At 41.9% G+C, this 14964-nt stretch overlaps 1 protein-coding gene and 1 long non-coding RNA gene across 2 annotated transcripts in view; both read right to left on the minus strand.

Annotated features, from left to right (window-relative positions):
* LOC127527841 (tripartite motif-containing protein 16-like) overlaps positions 1 to 14964 on the minus strand; it is a 514766-nt gene that overhangs the window by 182600 nt on the left and 317202 nt on the right. The gene's annotated exons all lie outside the window — the stretch shown is intronic.
* The window catches only part of LOC127527873 (uncharacterized), a 158698-nt gene that overhangs the window by 116529 nt on the left and 27205 nt on the right, over positions 1 to 14964 (minus strand). The gene's annotated exons all lie outside the window — the stretch shown is intronic.

Consider the following 14964-nt stretch of genomic DNA (forward strand, 5'->3'; position numbering starts at 1 on the left):
TTTGAGGAGGTGCCTGAGGCCGCGTGGATTCACTTTTAACTGTCAGGGTTTGAGCTCTACGTGGAGGAGGAGGAGGAGGCGGCACAGCAAATCGCACCTTCACGAGTTTATTGTGGATGACGGGTGTTGCGCACTTTTTAGCTGGTGCTGCTATGTTAATTTATTTTCCGGTGACTGTTTCGTGAAATGTAATGCTACATCTGAGTTTGCGGAGGCGCGTTAAATTGGGATTAGTGATGGGCTGCTCAATACTGACTTGTCGTCGCCGTGCCAGGACGCTTCGCGGTTTGTTTCAAATGCGTCCGTCACGTGATTTCGAGGCACGCTAGCGTGATGACGTAATTGAAATCCGCGCAGCTAGAGTGCCTCGAAAATAAGGTGACGGGGGCATTTAAAACAAGCATCAGAGCAGCGCTTCGAAACCTCGACTAGTCAGTATCGACCAGCCCAGCACTAGCTTGCTCTTACGAGACCCTCGAGGTCCGACTTTTTCACGGTCATAAGATCAAGCAAAGGTGCGGAAGGTGAGGCAAAGTCGAACGTGGGGATCGCGTACGGGTGGGAATGCCAGTAGTGAGGAAGATCGCGACATGCTGAGCGGCTTTAAATTTGAGGAGGTGCCTGAGGCCGCGTGGTTCGCTTTTAAGTGTTGGGGATTGAGCGCTACGTGGAGGAGGAGGCGGCACAGCAAATCGAACCTTCACGAGTTTATTGTGGATGACTGGGGTCGCGCACTTTTAGCTGCTGCTACGTTAATTTATTTTCCGGTTTGTGTCCCGTGAAATGTAATGCTACATCTGACTTGGCGGAGGCGCGTTAACTCAGGATTGCTTCTGCTCTCCTCGCGCTCCTGCACTTTTCCGCGCAGCTTCTCCTTTTGATTTCGCGCATGCTCCGAACTGTGCTGTCCGCCGGGCACGCGCTTGTTCAGCCGCTCGCTCCCGCACGGACCCGTCGTTCATTTCTGATTTTTCTCGAACTCTACGTGTTCTTTGTGTTTTTTCCTTTTTTCTCTAAAGCCGTCATCGTTAAACTTTATTAAAGTGGCGTTGAGCGATGTATCTTTACAGGGCGCGTTCAGGTTTCATTGCCAGCAGTTTGTCTCATACTGAGACCTATTAGAAATAATTTTTTTATTTTGTATTTTCTCATCAGGAAAGATGCTCGTGCGGTTTCACTGTAACAGGGAGACTTTGATTTGTTTAATGGGAAATAAAAAATACAAACATTACACAAGCTAGTGCTGCTGGAGGGATACAGTAAAATCTACAACTGGCCTGGCATTACGAGTACAGTTTTGTGATATTTGTAACGGTATTGTTTTATTTCATGTCTTTTATCCTTTCCAACTACTTTCAGTATTTCTGTACACTTTGATACTTTAGCTTACTAGAGATGGCCGTGTTAAATGAAGAACAGGACTCAAGCCAATCGGGCTGTTTGTGTCGGACCACATGAAGCCATCAAAATACAAAATGTGAAAGCTGCAGAGCCGCGACTCGACTATTATGGGCTGGAGCTCAACTGTCTGTCCTCATTGTTTAAAGTGTCAGTGCCGCCTCAGAGACCTTGGTGAGCAGATTCTGATGCCCATGTTGGTGATTCCCTGTTGAGCCCACTCCTATCTTGACCCTCATGCCACTTGGTGGTCTTTAGTTACGATTCCTGCTGAAGTCTCTTTTTAAAGGGCATATCCATCTTGTGGTTTTCCACCTCCTCAGATGCTCCATTTCTTTCCCAGCTGCTTATCTCTTCCTGATTTGCTGACTCAGCTGATATCTCCGTGATTTCCACACACAAGTCCCATAGTTGCAGTTCATTAGTTTCTGGTTCAGCTTGCAGATTATCCACACTTGATGTGTCAACAGACCCTTCTGTGTCAGCAATGCTATCAGGATCAGTAAACTCTAAATTATACCATGGTCTAGCAAGGCAGAAATATCTATTTATCTGTATGCCACCATCTCTGCTCAAATATCACACAGTTTGCCCCTTTTGTAGACAAACTCAATGACTCCGTCTTAACCCGTGAGTTTGCTCAACTTCAACATCAACATCTTCTGCTGGGACTGAAGACTTTAGAGTCTCCTTCTCATCTCCAGTGTCTTCATTATCTGATGTAGTGTTAGATAAATCTCTCTCTTCATCCCTCTCACTGCTGGTGGTATGTCGATTGTCACCTTTACCGTTGACTTTACGTAGTCTAGAATGGTGGGCCCTTCCAAGAGCACCTCCACGTCTGACACATTTCACAACTCCATCCTGTCCAATGACATCTGCAGGTCCCTTCCATTCTGCACAGTCCACTCTTTTGTCGTCCACTTTGTCTCAGATTTATCATTTTCAGAATTCACCTGTCTCTGGAGTGCTCTCCGTATTCGGTCTGAACACTCAGCTTCAGTAAATGCTCTTCTTGGAGTGTGCAGTGCTGGAATATGTGCTCCACTGACACAGTCCTAGTGGTGCCTTCTAGGGCGGGGGGTCTGTCCACGAGAACACAAGGAAGATTTGGATTTCGGCCAAACACCGGCTGATATGAGCTGTACCCATAAATATTGTGCATGGTATTCTTTACCATTAGTGCCCCGTGGCGCTAATTTGGCACTAACCAGTCACATCCAGTATTCTTTATCACTTTCTGTATAATTTCTGTGAGTGTCTGATTGTGTCTCTCAGGTAGTCCATTACCCCATAGACTGCATGCAGCGGTGGTCTTTGTTTCAATGTTAAAATTCTCTGCCATCTCTCTGATTCCCCACCATTATCACTAAGTAGTTTCTGAGGAGCTCCATGTACTCTTATCTGAGAACGAACGAATGAATGAATTGTGTCACAATTTCTGATGGTCTCTTTGTCTTTACAACACTTACTGCACTGAAACGTGTGAATGTGTCAATGATGTGAAGACTCCGTACTCCTGTTTGACGTTCATGTCATTTTATATCCAACAAAGCCCTAATTATGACGGCTTTAATATACCTGCCATTGCGGTGTCCAAACATGATGGTGCCGTGTAGATAAAGTGTTGTCATATCTACAAGGTGGCACTGAAATGTATGCAAATCCCCTTTTAATGAAGGTCTGCAGTGCACTTTGATCACATCTGAATTTTCTGATTTGTAATTTTAAACTGTGAGGCAAAGGAGGAAATCAAGAGAAATGTGTCTTTGAACCAAACCTCATGGAGGGCACTGTGACCCTGAAGTGTGCTCATTATTTTTACTGACTTTATGAAGTTAATTCTACACTTTTATTTTCACAGGGCTTCTCCATTTCACATGACCATACACTGAGGTGTCTAATGGCCTCCAGCTCAGGGCTGTCCATATGAGAAGTGAATCTGAGAAGAGAAGGGCCGACATTTAAAAAGAGAGAAGAGTTTCCCACGGAGCATGGCCTCTGCCAAAGAAGATGGTGTGAATGAAAGAACGGTGGACATTAAAGTAGAGGACTGTGAGTGGCTCACACCAGAATATGTGTGTGTGAAGCTGGAGGATCACGAAGAAAGAATTTTAGTTTTTAAAGAGGAGGAGGAGTGCAAGAGGGTGTCTGCTGACAATAAAGCTGAGGATTTGAATGATTTCTCCTTTGGTTTTGAACTTCAAAAGCATGAAACCGAGAACATTTTCAAGCAAGATGCCTGTGAAGAATCTCCACCCAGTTTACAGCCCTGGTCCACTAATACGGGACAACTGGCTACGCAGGAGAATTCTGCAGAGCTGAAATCAGAGTTATCAGAGTCTGAAGAGAAAATCACTGAGGGAAATGGGAGAGAAGGAGAAGAGTCTTCTGGGCGTGTTGGAATAAGTGAGTAATGTGATTAAATATAAAAGAAAGAGAGCAGTTATAAATTCTAACAGTGGGTGCTTTAATGTTTTTAGAAGATTGAAATGAGAGTGGAAAACACGGTTAATTGAGCTTCGATAAAGACCACCTGCTCAGGTGCATGATAACAAACAATAGGTTACCTAATAAATGATAAATTAGAAAAACTTGAGTGAATAAGGAAAAATCTAAAGTGTTGAGCGCATGACTTGAACATCATGAGGCTTTGACTGAAATTGTGACGTATGTTAGTCCAACAGCGCATTACGTTCAATGAGAATATCAAAAGTCATATTTTGTTAGACATGTACAGTATCTCACCAAAGTGAGTGCCCCCCTCACATTTTTGTAAATATTTTATTCTATCTTTTCATGGGACAGCACTGAAGATTTGACACTTTGATCCAATGTAAAGTAGTCCGTGTACAGCTTGTATAACAGTGTAAATTTGCTGTCCCCTCAAAATAACTCAACACACAGCAAATTTACACTGTTATACAAGCTGTACACGGACTACTTTACATTGGATCAAAGTGTCATATCTTCAATGTTCTCCCATGAGAAGATATAAAAAAATATTTACAAAAATGTCAAGGGTGTACTCACTTTTGTGAGATACTGTATATTTCTTAAATTGTGCATGAGTTAAGCCAAACATGTCCAGAAAAAGAAATATATAAGTAAGAATCAAATCCTCACCCTGTGCACTAAATAAGAGTGAATTTGCTCAAGCCAGTGCCCACCTAATATGTGCCTCATCTTTCTAATGGTAATCTCATGCACTTTGATGTTAACAGTGACAAGAGCTACCTGTGTGAGCCATGATGACATTCAGGGGGTCTCAGGGTCTTCTTTCAGCGTCTTGTGTTCTGTTCTCAGCCTGAACTTGCTGGGGCAGCATGGCCTGGACAACTTGGCAGTGGTGTGAAATCTTCACTTGGAGATGATCTTGGGCCCTTCTGTCTCCCACAATCACATCGGGTCAATTTGAAGTCACCACTCCACTTCACCAGCATGTTTTTAGGGATGAGGGGAAGAACCAGAATAACCAGAAACGCCATTCAGAGCCCCTGTCTAGAACAACTGTGGGCAGGATTTGACCCCAGGACACCTGAACAATAAAGCAGCTGTGCTAACGACTGTGCCCCCCTAACACCGGCGGATATATTTGTGTGTTTATTTGTAGGCCAGATTAGGTTCTAGAGGATTTAAATATCATCACATACAGTACAATTAAGAAGAGAAAACCCAAATTCAGACATATTATTGGGTAGGAAGGCTCTGATCGGAGTCTTAAGAGCTGATATTGATCACCCATTCCATTAGGATCTGCTGACATCAATAATTAATAATACTGTTTTTGTTTTAATAATGTATTTTTAGCCATGCATAAACTTCACATTCCATAATAAAGTTCTACGGCATACAGCATACACAAAGAACATTTACCCATAATGCACACATTAAAGAACAAAAACAAGCTGAACAAAACAAAAGGGATGTCTTAATCATACTCCCCATTTCTAATCAAAGTAGGGGGCTTCGCGCCCCAACCCGCGTTTTTGTTTTTCCAGATACACACTTTTAAGATTTTGTTTTTCTTTGAATTGTTGCTATTTCATTAGTTTCACTTTTATTTCTGAACTTCTGTAAAAACAATATTTGGAATCTTTCGAGTCCCATTGTGTTGAATCTTTTAAATGAGGTCTGTGAGATGTGTTTAATGACTTTGAACCAATCATTCAGGGTAGGTTTCTCTGTTTAGAATTTCAGCACAGACAAAACAATACACATTATCAGCACTTAATAATTTTCTTTGCAAAGTAACCAATAAATGCATGTGAGGTAAACTCCGTTTTTGAAATTCTCTTGACTTAAACTTCAAAGCCTTACAATATTTACACACTTCTAACATATCACCTGTGTCCATATATTCGATCTCTATTCGACTTTTCGTTATTTCTCTGAGTAATAATTTCTCTTTCTTTGCGCTAATGCAGTGTTTACTTTGTTTGTTTTGACACTGTCGTTTTTTTCTGCTTTCGTATTCTGTATCTTGCTCTGCATGTGTTTCGTGCCTACGTTTTGTTTGAAGCTTTTGAATTCCAGTTTTCATTATCTCTAACCTGCTCTCCATGTGTTTGGCCCCCTTTATTAACCTCTTTATGATGTTTTACTTTGTTTTCTACTCTGTCTTTTATTTCTGACCTCGCTTTATCCTGATTTTGTTTCAATGACACCTGGTCCGTGGTGATTATATTTTCCCTTTTTCTAGTAATAATTTCCATTTGCTTGCGATACTGTGATCTTTACTGTCAATAATGCATCACTGTAATGAGATTCACGTATGCTGTATAGTTTGTACGTGTGAGGATGACGTACATTTAATACAGAGCATTCGTTTATTCATATTACCCATCAGGTGTTGCGCCTGTGTTATCTGTGGTTGTACTGTTAATATTGTATTACTGTAATGTGACTCCAATACGTTGTGTAGTCCGGATTTGTGGTGTTTCTGTATGATGTCTGGTGTTTGCTTGCGGTTTTTTAGAAGTGCGTGGATTATGCTGTGTAGTGTGGACATTTATTTCAGATGCGCGTTGTAGGCGAATGTGCCTTTCGTAGTATCTGGCGATTTCCGTACTACAATTCGCTTTCCATACTATCTCGGGCTTGATTTGTGAACCTTTGTGGACTCCATAGTCTGTCCCGTTTCACTCTGGGGCGGGGGGCTGACTCCTCTTTATTGTGTGGCGGTGTCGTTGCCTATGGGTGCGTTGCCTCATTTCTTATTTATGTTAGTGGAGCTGTTTCGTTTTTGAGCCGTAACTCCTTCGTTCTCTGTGGATTGCGCGTTAGTTGAGCTGTGTCATTTTTGAGCATGACTCCTGCATTCTCGGTGGATCACGCTGTTCCGTTTTTGAGCCGTGACTGTAGGCGTCTGCGCACTATGTCTCCTGCATCCACTGGCATGTACCTGCGTCCATATCCAGTTTACCATTCTCGGTTAGTAATATGGATAAAATGTTTAATTAGATATTTGTAGCCGTCTACTACAACAAGAAGAAAACGAGACAGTCTTGGTGAACGCTTCAGGTTCTTATCTAAGAATATAAGCATCTCTGCATGTTCTGAGGACAGTCTGGTCCTCCTGTCATCCACGACGTGTGCTGTCGTACTGAACAGACCCTCACTGTCCGTACTCGTATAAGGAGGGCACAGGGAGGACGACGACTTTTGTTGGTCCTCCAGAAAGCCAGTGGCCCAGCATCTCTTGTGGTATGAGGTTTACAGGGATAAAGATTCACCTCTGATGCTGCGGACTCAAATATCGTTTTTATCTTTATTGACAATTTCTTCATGCATTCTGCAGTTCTGTTGGCGGGGAGTTTCTTTGGATGTCTCGGCTGTCGTCTGTTGGTCTGAGTGCATCTGTGTGGTCGAGACACCGGCACTAAGCAGTTTGTGTGTTTGAGACTTGCAATCATCTGTGAAATACGTGTCCTTGTACCATTGTTTAATTTGGGGAAAATGATATGATAATATCTGTAACAGAATTCATAACTGTATAGTGAATATTCACACTCGATGCTTATTATGCACAATTAGTATTTTATTTATGTCTAAAAACTAGGCTCGTATCATTCTACCCAAATAGCCAATAAGAAGGCTGATTACAATTTCTAACTAATCGACGTCCACTTGATAACGATTTATATTTATGTACCAGCTCGGTAAAATTCTGCATCCCTTTCCTCCCATCTACCTACACATTCACTGAAAGGCTAATAAAAGGGATTTTAGTCAAAATAGCTAATGCTTTGTTAATTAATTAAACAAATTAAATCAGTCAACAAACACTCACTGGCAGATGGAATCGTGGATCTGAATGATCTAGAAGGTGACATCTTCAGAACTGATAGTGGCTGGTTGTCCAGACTTACGAATTCCACTGTTTTCGCTGTCCCAGTAAGTCTTTGGTGTTCTTGCTGTCAGTATTATAAGGTGGAGTTTTCTAAGTGCTGCCATTATTTGAGGCCGAGTGAGAGTAGGCGACTGAGCTAGACTAAGCTTGATGGTTGCCTCAGCCTTTGAACATCTCGTTCTTTACACCAGTCCCCTTTGTGTTGACTTCTCAGATGCTGAATAAGGTTTGTATTGTTGAAAGTGTTAGCAGAGAATCCTCCATCACTGACTTCTTTTAGCACAAATATTACAAACCGCAAACTTGTTATCTAAATCTGTTAGAATAGCGAGGACATGTTTCTGTATTTTGGTAATGTTGGAACTTTGTCTTGTATGCTTTTTATCATTCAAGATCAGATGCTATGATCAGCTAATTTGCTGATCACCAGTCAAGTCATTTATAGTGAAAATTGGCTGATTTTGATTTGTGATCGATTGATCAGATCAGGCCTGTCTTTCACATGTGAGAGAAAGGTGGAAAAATTGAACAGACAGCACCAGGACATGAAAAGACCACATATGGAGTGTCCAGACCATAAATGTCACCTCAGTGTGATGAAGGAACTCCAACCAGTGTGCCACCACTTTACTTGTACTGTTTCATTTATTTTAAAACACGGGTAGTGATTAGGAATTTGGACGTCAAACGCCGAAGTTGCAGGTTCAAATTCAGCTATTGACACCATGTGACCACGAGCAAGTCATGTGACCTGCCTGTGCTCCTGTTGAAAAACAAGAGAAATGTAACCAATTGTGCCTCAAATGTGGTAAGTCACCTTGGATAAAGGTGTCAGGAAAAAAATAATAATAGTTAAAATGTTTGTATTATTTCAGATTTACAGAAGAATGGCACCTTCTCTCCACCTTCATTTAGTCAGCACTCTCTTCAATACAAAGAGAAAGATATGAAGAAATCAGCAAGAGGATCAGAGAACCTGACAGCAGCCTTTTTGCAGTACAGTTCTCTCCCTGCTACTGGAGTGACACAGACAGAAGCCATCAAAACTGATCGACAACAAGTGGAGAAAGAAATCCAAATTCACACTGGAAAAAAATGCTTGGAGTGTGGCAAACAATTCACACACACAAGTGATCTTAATGAGCATATGAAGATTCACACAGGAGTAAAACCTCATTGTTGTCCAGAATGTGGTAAGTCGTTCTCAATGAGATGCAGTCTTCAGAGGCACAGAAGAATCCACACAGGAGAAAAACCTCATTTCTGTTCAGAATGTGGTAAGTCGTTCTTAAGGAAAAACTGTCTTCAGAGACACAAAAGAATACACACTGGAGAAAAACCTTATTGCTGTCCAGAATGTGGTAAGTTGTTCTCAAATGGAAGCAATCTTCAGAACCACAGAAGAATCCACACAGGAGAAAAACCTCATTTCTGTTCAGAATGTGGTAAGTCGTTCTTAAAGAGAAGCAATCTTCAGAACCACAGAAGAAGCCACACAGGAGATAAACCTCATTGTTGTCCAGAATGTGGCAAGTCGTTCTCGTGTATAAGCTATCTTCAGAGTCACAAAAGAATCCACACTGGAGAAAAACCTCATTGTTGTCCAGAATGTGGTAAGTCGTTCTCCCGTATCAGCAATCTTCAGAGGCACAGAATAATCCACACAGAAGTAAAACCTCATTGCTGTCCAGAATGCACCGAACAATTTTCTGACAAATGCAATTTTCAAAGGCACACAGAAATTGTTACTGGAGAGAAGCCATATTGCTGTTCTCAATGTGGAAAAAGGTTTTAAACATTAGCTCTTTTCAAGTAAATGCATAAACTCCCACTTAAGCGAAAATGCAGTATGTATGTTCTGAATGTGGGAAATGTTATTCAAGCCAAAAAAGTCTTTATAGACACGCCAAAATAAATACTGAAGAAAAATCTCATTGCTGTTCTCAATGTGAGAAACGATTCTTATATTTAAGTACACTTCAGTGCCACTTCAGAACTCATACTGCATAGAAACCTTATTGTTGTCCTGAGTGTGATAAGCAGTTCTCACAACAAGCACCCTAAGGAGTCACATCAGAGTTCACACCGGAGATTAACCTTAGTATTGCTTGGAATGTGGCAAACAATTCTCACGTCTTAATTTTCTTTATAATCATAGGAGAAGTCATACTGAAGAGAAACTTTACACTTTTAGTGAATGTGGAATGCAATTCTCATATAACAGTTCTGTTCACAATCAGAAAATAATTAATTCTGGTAAGAATCAAATCTGTTCTGACTGTGCCAAGCTTTTTTCAGACATCAGGACTCTTAAAGACCGCATGAGAATTCACTATGGAGAGAAACCCCATTGCTGTCCAGAGTGTGGCAAATGATTTTCACGTCTAAGTTCCCTTCGGTGCCACAGATTGATCCACATTGGAGAGAAGCAGTACACCTGTTCTGAATGTGGAAAAGGGTAGTCTTACAAAAAAAGTTTTTCGAAGACACACACAAAGTCATTTTGGAGTAAAGTCTGTCCCAGAAATGACAATCTTTCCATTGGCTCCTCAATCAAAAAAAACTGAAGAAAGATCTTCTGAATGAGGTAAATGACTCCAGTTGAAAGTAGTTAATAAATAAATAAGAATATTGGAAAAGACACTGAAAGTGTCAAACAGATCATAGATGTAAGGTAACTTCAGAGCCACATATGAATTCTCACTGGAATGAACACACTGGAATACAACACATATTTCACAAACCGCAAGAATCTTCTTCAACCACTTGTCGGTGCAAGAAAAAACCTCATTGTTGTCCTAAATGTGGTTAACGCTTTTCATACCACAGTGGCCTTCATATTCATAAATGACTGTCTTACTTGTGGTAAGCCTCTTCGCTGATCTGAATGTTGAAAGTGGTCCTCCTGCCGTCATCAGCACCACGTAAGATTTTATGAAGGACTCAGAAACTGTACTGCCAGGACGTCAGCCATACAGGGACTGATCATCTCTGCACCAGTGCTGTGACATAAGATGGTGAACAATACAAACACCAGACAACAGAATGAGGTAGCAACAGTACTGTGTGGTGATAACAACTTCATCCATAGAACACAACTGAAAAAGTTCAATGTAATAATAAAAGAAATGGAGAAATTAAATCCACAGTATGGTACCAACTACAAGGAGGTGACACTGACAACAAGGGGAATGTTTTTGTTTCAGAGCTTTGGAGATGGGGCCTTCTCTGAGTAGCAATGAACTTGTACCATCTCTGGGATGTCATCTGATGGCTGACGCCTGGGCTGAGTGCAGACAGCCGTTCTTAACCCTGATAATGAAGAAGTCATTTAGTGATGTCAGCTGACAGCCAATGCTGTCCAATCAGATACTGGGGAGGGACAGTCGAGGAGGACAGGAGACTAAAAAGAGAGCCGTCACATGACAGACCAATGTAGAGGGGCTTTATAAGAGTTTTACACTAATTTAGGTTATCATTTATAAATAATAAGAGTCTTTACAAAACAAACACACTCATCAGCTGTGTGTCAAGGGTGAGTCCAAAAGTGGGAATTTAAGAAGATCGAAATACAAATAAAATGAAACATTCAGGGTTCAAAGAGAAATGTTTCAGACCTAAAGACGCTTGGCACATTGTGTTCTACTCATTCTTGGTGGGCTTTGCAGCTGAACTCTTCATGGCCAACTTCTCTGACTAAGAGGACCTGAGGACTGTCTGAGGTGAAGAGGAACAGCCGAGACTTAAACTGAGAGCTGGTGAGTACAGTGATCCCTCGCTATATCGCGCTTCACTCTATCGCAGATTTTATATGTAAGCATATTTAAATATATATCGCGGATTTTTTGCTGGTTCGCGGATTTCTGCGGACAATGGGTCTTTTAATTTCTGGTACATGCTTCCTCAGTTGGTTTGCCCAGTTGATTTCATACAAGGGACGCTATTGGCAGATGGCTGAGAAGCTACCCGGCTTACTTTTCTGTCTCTCTTGCGCTGACTTTCTCTGATCCTGACGTAGGGGGTGTGAGCAGGGGGGCTGTTCGCACACCTAGACGATACGGACGCTCGTCTTAAAAATGCTGAAAGATTATCTTCACGTTGGCTACCTTCTGTGTGCAGCTTTTAAGTATGCTGCACGGTGCTTCGCATACTTAAAAGCTCAAAGGGCACGTATTGATTTTTGACTTTGTTTTTCTCTCTCTCTCTGCTCCTGACAGAGGGGGTGTGAGCTGCCGCCTTCAACAGCTTTGTACCGCAAGCCAAACAGCACTATTGATTTGTTTGCTTTCCTCTCTGTTTCCTTTGAAGAGGAAGATATGTTTGCATTCTTTTAATTGTGAGAAGGAACTGTCATCTCTGTCTTGTCATGGAGCACAGTTTAAACTTTTGAAAAAGAGACAAATGTTTGTTTGCAGTGTTTGAATAACGTTCCTGTCTCTCTACAACCTCCTGTGTTTCTGCGCAAATCTGTGACCCAAGCATGACAATATAAAAATAACCATATAAACATATGGTTTCTACTTCGCGGATTTTCTTATTTCGCGGGTGGCTCTGGAACGCAACCCCCGCGATGGAGGAGGGATTACTGTACACCAAAAGTCTTTAAACACTAGTGAGCCCAGTGTGCTGACAAGATGTGCCAGTGGGTATGATGGGCAGTGACTGGTGCTTCAGTGGGCTTCAGCAGGTCACTGCTCGTCAGTTTGTGTCACATTTGAACTGTCCTGTTCTAGTAATTACTGCCCAGTTGAATGGACTGATGTCACCAAATGCAGTCTTCACTGTCCCCATTCTGCTCTTTTCATGTGCAGGTCCTGAAGCTCCAAATGTCCTCCTGCAGTCGTCTGAACCTCTGAGCGCTGAGGAGTTTTTACAGGTGAGTTTGTGTTCTTATTGATTTGGTGGTCCTGAGTATCTGTGACACTTCATGTCCTCTTCTGGTGTGACTGTGTGTGTGTCACTGTGTCACACAAGTGCTGGCCCAGTTTTATTCATCTCACTTGATGTTACTTTCTCCTTTCTCTGTCCTCTTGTCTTTTCCACTCTTTTTTTTCTCTTATTTCTATCACTCTCTTATCTCTCACTGTTTTTAATTCACATTCCTCTGTTCCTAAAGCACCACAATTTGAGAATGAAAGATGAGAATGTGAGATCTGCAGTGTCCAGTGGTGCGGAGGGAATCGGGACAATTGTGACTTGAAGTCTGTCACAGTGACGGGCTGACTCTGCTGTGGCAATGGCCGCTCTGAGTGGTTGGCTGCTGCCTCTCACCTGACTGAGCTGTGCAGTCTTTACCAACAGATCTGGGCTGAGGGCTCCAGTTACATATGGAAGAATGAATTAGCATGTGGCATGGAGATATCTGTCCTGATGTGGCCTGAGTGGATTTGACTATCAGGGTAGCATCTTGACATGGCAGCAGACAAAGATTCTGTTAGTACAGAGTCTCTAGTCCTTCTACCTCTCCAAACTACTTTGATTATCAGATCCATCACTGTTCTTCTTCTTCTTCTCAAGTAACTGTACACTCCATTATTTTACATGTATGAGATGTCATTGTTGGTCTGTAGCTTGAATTCATGAACCTCCTGCACTCTTTTGATCTGAGCCAGCATGATAGCCAGCCAACACACAAAGGGGGACACACATTGGATTTAGAGATTACTAAAGGGTTAAAAGTTGATGTGAGGGAGATTGTGGATATCGGTTTATCTGAACATTTTCTCTTATTATTTAATATAGAAATACTGATAGATAAAATTAATGAGAAACGTATTTTTTAAAAAGACTTCTTTGATTCATCTGCAGATTCAAAGTTTAAGTAACCAGTCCTTTTGTAGTGCTTACTACAATATTGAGAATAATGTGAATAGTAAGGTGGGACATTTTAATGGTAAAGTGAGCTGCCGCTGACATAGTCGCTCCTGAAAAGACAGTTAAGAAATCCTCCATGACTGTTACACCATGGAATACCCAAAGAGTGTCTGATTTAAAGAAAACATAGAGGAGAGCTGAGCGTAATTGGAAAAAAACTATATTGATTGTCCACTGTGAAATATTGAAGGCTAAAATAACAGAATACAACAACGTGTCCGTGTAGAGAGGTGGTGTTACTCCTCTAAAATTATAAATAATAAGGCTGGTGATCCAAGAGTTTTATTCTCTACTGTTGATGGTTTGCTAAACCCAAGTAATTCAATGGAATGCCACCAGAAAACTACCAGTGAAAGTTGAGGCTTTTGCTATTTTTTTTAATCACAAAATTAATGATATTGTATATAATATAGTACATCCCCCCAAAAACTGATCCTATTAAACCTCAGTATTCCATCTTAAGAAAATTAAATTCATTCACCAGGATAGATTTACTGATCTTTGTAGAATAATCTCTCAACTGAGACCCTCCACCTGTCTCCTTGACCCAACACCAACAAGCTTTTTCGAAGAAGTATCTGATGTGCTGGACCAAAATCTTTAAATGCCTTTCAGACAGCCTTGGTGTCCAAATCCCTCCTAATCCACTAACAGCTGTGTTTGGTGGGCTCACAGAGGGGCTTAAAGTGGAGAAGCACAAACAAACTGTGATTGCCTTTACTACACTATTGGCACAGAGACTTATCTTGCTAAACTGGAAGAATCCTAACTCCCCTTTTAAGTCACTGGGTAACTGATATCTCTATATATAATCTTCATGTGGATCTTGATGTTTGCTTGTCCGCGAATGAATTAGAAGAAGAAGCACTAGATGGCAGTAGAGAGACAGCTAAAACATAGGCATTGCATTAAGAATCTCCATCCATCCATCCATTTTCCAACCCGCTGAATCCAAACACAGGGTCACGGGGGTCTGCTGGAGCCAATCCCAGCCAACACAGGGCACAAGGCAGGAACCAATCCCAGGCAGGGTGCCAACCCACCGCAGGACACACACAAACACACACACTAGGGCCAATTTAGAATCGCCAATCCACCTAACCTGCATGTCTTTGGACTGTGGGAGGAAACCGGAGCGCCCGGAGGAAACCCACGCAGACATGGGGAGAACATGCAAACTCCACGCGGGGAGGACCCGGGAAGCGAACCCAGGTCTCCCAACTGCGAGGCAGCAGCGCTACCCACTGCGCCACCGTGCCACCCATTAAGAATCTCCTCCAGGCTTATAGTACTGAAGACTGTAGTACTCCAGTCACACCTCAAAACACAGACATTCAAAC

Source organism: Erpetoichthys calabaricus, chromosome 5, assembly GCF_900747795.2.
Source record: "Erpetoichthys calabaricus chromosome 5, fErpCal1.3, whole genome shotgun sequence".
In the NCBI taxonomy this organism is placed as follows: domain Eukaryota; kingdom Metazoa; phylum Chordata; class Cladistia; order Polypteriformes; family Polypteridae; genus Erpetoichthys; species Erpetoichthys calabaricus.